A 7445-nucleotide genomic window follows, 5' to 3' on the forward strand; every position below is an offset into this window, starting at 1 on the left:
ACAAATAACTGACTCCACCACAGCAAGCCAAAGCAAAATGTAATCTTAAATGACATTCTCATTTGGCAGTTGTTATAACGATCACTAATTTATATAAATTGCTAGTCAGTCTAGCAGGAGTCGGAGTCGGTGACGAGTTGTTTTGGCTTTTTTTTTTTTTTTTTTTTTGCTGGTTTAGATCCTTGGCTGGAAGAACAATGCAATTCTTCCCCTTCGCATCTAACCACCTAAACGCAGAATTCTCACATTATATGAACGAAATAAATCGTTCTGTGAAGAAAGAGTTCATTTTTATTAACATGTTAGGAGACGGCGGTGGAGAAGGAAAGCGAGGATGTTGTGTAGATAGTCTCAGAAATCCCGCTATCTAACATGGCTCCCTGGGATCGGAGAATGGGGAGGGTGGGACATTCTCTTCTGATTGATTTGAGGGCCAGCAGGAGTGACCAATCAGAAGGAGGCTTCTCATAGTCTCTCCCACGAGGGACCTTCTAGAGCTGGGAGGGGCCTGCCGCGCCTACCGTTGAGTGACAGTGCAGACAGCGAGCCCCGGGTGTTTCTCTTCAGTTCTTCAGCTCCGGAGTGGCAGAAAGGGAGGACGCGACAGCCTGACAGTGACCACAGTCACATCCACCAGCTGCCCACTCAGGATTTGGAAGATTCAAATGGCACCTTCTTTCTGCACCACGTGGCTGTAAGATACCATGTGGTGGCCTCAGTAGCACCTGTTACCTAAGTCCCTACTTCCTGAGGCCGAGTCTTCCTCTCCCCCTCGCTGCGGTAAAATGACAGTATTTTCCGCGTCATGTGGCAAATACCTATAGAACCCATCTCTGAAGTCTGAGCCCTTCTTCCCAAGCCTTTCTTGTTCACCTGTCTGCAGTGTGAGCTCCTGTAAAATCCCGCAGCGCCCCCCCCCCCCCACTTTCAGGCTGCTCTTTGTTTTGTCAGAACAATGGCTTCTCACACTAGAACAAATGCTGGTTGGTTCTGAATAGAAGGCAGAGCTGGGAGTCCAAGTGGATATAGTAAGATGGATTCTGACAAATGTGTACACCCATGAATTGCACCTTATTAAGATATAGAACAGTTCCTTTCCCGTCTACTCCCAGACGGTTCTACAACTTCATATAAGTAGATTCATACAATATGACTCTTTTTGCTCTCAGCATTTCTCCTCCTCCTTCTTCTTCGTCTTTCTTCCTTTCTTTTTTTGTAGTGCTGGGGATGAACTCAGGTCCCCACATATGCTAAGCAAGTGCTCTACCTCTGAGTCACATTCCCAGCCCAACACTGAGCTACTTTTGCTTAGCATCCCTTCTCTCCCTCTCTCTCTCTAAAGATTCATCCATGTAGTCTGTTTTTTTGTGTGATTCATACATAATGTAACAGTTACATACAAGATACTTTTTTTTTGGTGGTATTAGTGTTTGAACTCAGGGTCTTGTGGTTGCTAGACAGGCTCTCTACCACTTGAGCCACAGTCCCAGCCCTTTTTTTTGATTTGGTTGTTTTTCCAATAGAGTTTCTCATTTATATCCTGGCCAGCCTGGACTGGGTCCTCCTATGTATGCTTCTTGTGCAGCTGGGATGACAGGCATGAAGCACCATGCCCAACTTTTTATTGGTTGAGATGGGGTCTTGATAACTTTGCCCAGGCTGGTCTTGAATCTTGATCCTCCCTACCTTCACCTCAGGAATAGCTGGGATTATAGATATGAAGGACTGCACCTGACTATAAAATAGACCTTTTAATCCACACTGTTAATATTGTCTCTATCACTTTCTTAAATTTATCTTTTAATCCATTCAGTTGTTGATGGGCTTTTCTTCGCTGTCAGTTTGGATCTTCCAGGAAGCAGACACCAAGGAGTTAGAAGTGCAAAAGACTCATTGGGAGAAATTGTTATGAAAGATAAAGAGAGGAATAGAAAAGTCTTCAGGCCAAGATACAGTTGAACACTTTAGAAAAGCAAAGGGAAAGGGAAAATAATTGGGTAGAGGGAGGTTTAAACTACAATGCAACTCTGAGAAGGTCTCAGCCAGCTCAAGAGAGCTCGGGCATGAAGATTGCTCATAGAGGAGTTCTCCAGCGAATGGAAATGGCCAGGCCCTACCGCCCTGCCATCTCCCTGGGAAGAGCGTTCTCAGATGGCTGTGGAGCATCCTATTGGTGCTGTGGCTGCAGGCTGTCAGCCAGTCATGTTCCGGTAGTTAACAACTTGCTCTCTGGGACAGTGTGTGTGTGTGTGTGTGTGTGTGTGCGCGCGATTAAGTTTGTTATAAATTTAAATTTTTATTGACAGAAAGGATTGTAGCACATAACTTATAATATGTACTCTTTAAATTCCTCATGGACAATTTATTTTTTCAGAATACTTTCATTGGCTTCTGCTGAACTCATACCTGTAACCAATCTATGGTTAACAGTTGATTAGCAATGTAGTTCCAATATAACTGTTGGTTGATATTTTTAACACCATTTAAAAATTTTAAATAGAAAAATGAGACCTGTTGAAACTATTTCAGGAATGGGGAGGGGAAATAAAGGAGAATGATGGAGTGAATATAGCTATGATATATTGTAAGAACTTTTGTAAATGTCACAATGTACTTCCAGTACAACAATAAAAAAAAACCTTAAAAAATAAAAATATAAAAATTGCTTTTGGCTGTACTGAGGTTTGGACTCAGAGCTTCAAGTTTGCTAGGCAGGCACTTTACCACTTGAGCCTCATCCCCAGCCCTTTTATCTTTTCTTTAGTTACCTTTTCAGATGGGATCTTATGTTTTTTGCCAAAGTAGCCTGGATGGTGAGCTCCTACTTATACCCTCTCAAGTAGTAGGACCCAGGCACACACCACCATACCCAGTCATTAGCTGAGATAGGGTCTTGATTATTTTTTGCCTGGACTTGCCTTGAATCATGATCCTTCTGAGTAGCTGGGATTACAGATGTGAGCCACCATGCACAGCAAACTTTTTTTGTTTTTTTAAATAATGGCTATGTTTAGCAGGGCACCAGTGGCTCGTGCCTGTAATCCTAGTTACTAAGGAGGCAGAGACCAGGAGAATCATGGTTTGAAGCCAGCCCTGGGCAAACAGTTCACAAGATCCTATTTCAAAAAAACCCATCACACAAAGAAGGGCTAGCAGAGTGGCTCAATCAGTAAGAGTGCCTGGTTAGCAAGTGTGAGGGCCTGAGTTTAAACCTGAGTGCCGCCAAAAAATAAATAATGGCTATGTTTAACTATTACCAGTCAGCTGAGGGTTCTTTTGCTCCACTTGAATAGAAATCACAAATAGGCAAAGTGCAGCTCCCTTAGTGTCAACAATTGCAAGCATTTGAGTACCAGCGGCCCTCAGCGTTTAGTGTTACAGCTCTGGGCTGTTTCCGGGCAGCCCAGTTAGAGCTGGTAATTCTCACTGGCATGCTGGAACTCTTCCAGCAGTGTGTGTATGCGTGTGTGTGCACAGTTTTCTGCAATCTCAGCTCTCTCCCCTTCTGCAGTACTGGTCCTTCACAGTCTTTCATCTTCTGCAGCCCCAACTCTCCAAGTCCCTCACTTATCAGCACCTCAGCGTCCTTTGCATTCTGCTGCCCCTGCTCCTGGCTGATCTTGAAACTCTTCAGCAGCCTTCTGCTAAACATTAAAAAGGAAATAAACTGGGTGCTGGTGGCTCACCATGCCTGTAATCCTAGCTACTCAGGAGGCAGAGATCAGGAGGATTGAGATTCAAAGCCAGCCTGGGCAAATAGTTCCGTGAGACCCTATCTCAAAAAAACCCATGACAAAAAAGGGCTGGTGGAGTGGCTTAAGGTGTAGACCCTGAGTTCAAACCCCAGTACTGAAAAAACAGAAAGAAGATAAAAGAAATAAAACATTAAGCATTGCTTACAACAAAGACCTAACATGAAATTAACATTCTTCCTCAGTGAGCTTGATCAAACAACTCAACCTCAAGCAGATACCCTAAAGGAGGGTTTGGTCCTCCTGATCTGTCTCTTAACCAGTTTGCAAATTACCTTAAAATATCACAACCAAGTCTCTTAAACCAGTAATAGCAGGCTCCAGCATTCTTCATAGTAGATCCTGTCTTTAGGGGAAATCTAAGCCTCCTAGTTCCATGGATACCACATTTGCTGTTGTAAATAAAATAGTTATAATTTTAATACAATATCATGTACAAGGTTTTTTTTTTTAAGATAGCATCTCTTTATGTAGCCCAGGTTGGCCTAAAATTGGCATTCTTCCTGCCTCAGCTTCCCAAATTCTGAGATTACAGGTATATGCCACCATGCCTGCTGTATAAGCTTTTTTGATACTTTTATGTACCCATGTTCTCAAAAACGAAAGGGTATAGAAGACTTGAACAGCAAAATTAGCTATTATGTAATACCTTGTTAGACGATATATAGAATATATATATATACACATATATGAAAAGACAATGGGAAAGTATACATTATTTTTGGAGCACACAGGGCATTATGAAAGGAATCATAGTACTAAGTCATAAATGTAGCTAGCCTCAAGATATTTTAAAGGATTCGATCAACATTCTCTGGTCACTTAATAAGAGAAAAATAACTGGAAAAGTCTTTCTGTTTGGAAATTTAAAAATGCTTCTAAAAACAATTCATGGGTTATAGAAATTATAAACTAAATTATAAAATATATAGATTAAAATAACAAAATGCTATGTGTCAAAATTCCTTGGAAATATGTAAAATGGGGTAGCAACTTTGAAACAGATTTTTGGCAGTTCTTCTGAAAGTTGAACATTCAGTTGCTACCTGACTCATTCCTAGGTAAGTACTCAAGAAAATTGAAAGCATATGTCCACACAAAAACTTGTACACAAATGTTCAAAGCAGTATTAATAGCAACCCCAAAGTGGAAACATCCCATATGTCTATCAGCTGTTGACTGGATAAACAAAATGTGGTGTATGCATACAGTGGAATATTATTGAGCCATAAAAAGGAATGAATTTGGCTCCATTTCTGTGCTGGGCTTTCCCTCTGCAAGTCCTAGCCATGCAGTGCACCTTGGGATATGTGGAATAAGTGCAGATGCTACTGAGCAAGCTGAAAAATTCAGAATGCCTAAGAAAAAAGTGCAGAAATGAGCAAGGTAAATTTCGAGGTCAATAAAGCTTTGTATAACCAAACAAGTAATGAAAGTCCTGGGGTTTGAAGATGATGTGATTGAATTTATGTTCAAACGGCTGGAGTGAAGTTTTAAAAAGCAAGCAGTCTAAGCAAGAGTACAGGATATTTGTCTGGTGCCAAAGTATTACTCATAGATTATTTAATAATTGCAAAGGAGGGAAATGTGTATTTATAAAGGAGAGATCTACAGGTTGCCACTTTAGCCAAGTGACCAAATTCAGCCTTGTTAGACTGGGATGACCTGACATGATGTATTTTTTGATGTTGTGAAGCAAGGGCTGTTACAGTGGGAAAGATCAAATGAGCCTCCAGAGCTGCCTCCACCTAGGAAAATAGTAAACCAAAAGCAGTAGCTCGTCCTGGAGGGATTGGGGAGTTTAGTCCCTCAATTAAGGACTTGAAAGAAGCAGTGGTGGTGACGTTCACCATATTCCAATTCAACTTGGCTTTTTGGCCTGCAAAGAAAACAGATGGACTTCAGAGAATGACAGTGGATTAATGTAAACCTAATCAAGAGGTAACTCCAATTGTAGCTCTGATACCAGAAGTGTTTTCAATGCTGAAGCAAATTAACACATTTCTTGGTATCTTGTATGCAGCTACTGACCTGGCAAATGCCTTTCTTGCCAAACTTGTCTACAAGGCCTACCAGAAGCAATTTGCTTTCAGCCAAGTAAGGCCAGCAATATACTTACATTGTCCTATTTCAGGGGTATTAACTCTCTTAGCCCTAGATTTTTTTTTTTTTTTGCATTACTGAGGGTCGAACTCAGCATCTTGGTCTTGCTAGGCAGGCATTGTACCACTGGAGCCATGCTTCCAATTCTTTTTGTGTTGGTTATTTTGAGATAGGGTCTTGCTTTATGCCTGGGGCTGGCTTGAACCATGATCGTATTTTAACTTCCCTGAGTAGCTGGGGATGCCAGGTATATCCCAGTAACCATTGGTTGAGATAGGACCTTGTAAACTTTTTGCCCAGGCTGACCTTGAACAGCAATCCTCCTGATCTCTGCCTCCCAAGTAACTAGGATTACAGGCTTGAGACACCATGCCCAGCCAGTTTACAAGATATCACATTAGTCTAGTATATTGATGACACGATGCTGATTAACCATGGTGACCAAGTTACCATGCAACCTGAGCTGCCTTTCATGAGCTGAGTTTCATCTGACCCACCAAGCCATAAGGTTGGACATGCAGAACAGCACTCTATTGTCAAATGAAAGTGATACATAGCCAGGTGCTGGTGGCTCACGCCTATAATCCTAGCTACTCAGGAGGCAGAGATCAGGAGGACTGTGGTTTGAAGCCAGCCTGGCAAATAGTTTCGTGGGACCCTATCTTGAAAAAACTCTTCACAAAAAAGGGCTGGTGGAGTGGCTCAAGGTGTAGGCCCTGAGTTCAAACCCTGTTACTGCCCTCCCTTCCCCCCCCAAAAAGTGGTATATAGCCAGGCATGATGATGTACACATGAAATCCCAACACTTGGGAGGCTGAGGCAGGAGGAATGTGAAGTTAATGCCAGCCTGGGTTACACGGCAAGACCCTGCCTCAAAAAAAAAAAAAAAAAAGAGTGGGTCTGAGTATGCTCTGAAGGTACAAGTTACATGAAGAAATGGCTCCAGAGCCCATGGTTCTCACTCCTGCTTTAGAACTATGACTTCATGGGGGAGTTAGCTGCAACCCCTTCCTACACTAGGTTGTTGAGAGAGAAGATTCAGGTCTGGTTTACAGATGGTTCTGTGTGATATGCAGGCACCACCCAAAAGTGGCAGCTACAGCACTACAGTCCCTCTGAGACATCCCTGTCAGATAGTGGTGAAAGGAAATCCTATTTTGCACAATTTCAGACAGTGCATCTCGTTATGCACTTTGGAAGGAGAAATGGATGGATGTGGGATAAATGAATAGGAACATGGGTTGTGGCCAAAGGTTTGTCTGGATGGTCAGGGACTTGGGAAGAACATGATTGGAAAAATTAATGAAGAAATTTTGGGGAAGAACTATGTGGATAGACCTCTCTGAGCAAAAAATGTGAGGATACTAGTGACTCATGTGAATGCTGACCAAACTGTGACTGCAGCAGAAGAGGATTTTAATAGGCAGTTGAAGAGGATGGCCCATTCTATGGAGACCAGTTAGTCTCTCCCTGGTCATTCCTGTCATTGACCAATGTGCTCAAAACAAAGTAGTTATGGTGGCAGATATAGAGGTTAGTGTGGGCTTAGTAGCATGACTTCCACTCATCAAGGCTGACCTGGATGCAACC

This window comes from Castor canadensis, chromosome 12, assembly GCF_047511655.1.
Source record: "Castor canadensis chromosome 12, mCasCan1.hap1v2, whole genome shotgun sequence".
In the NCBI taxonomy this organism is placed as follows: domain Eukaryota; kingdom Metazoa; phylum Chordata; class Mammalia; order Rodentia; family Castoridae; genus Castor; species Castor canadensis.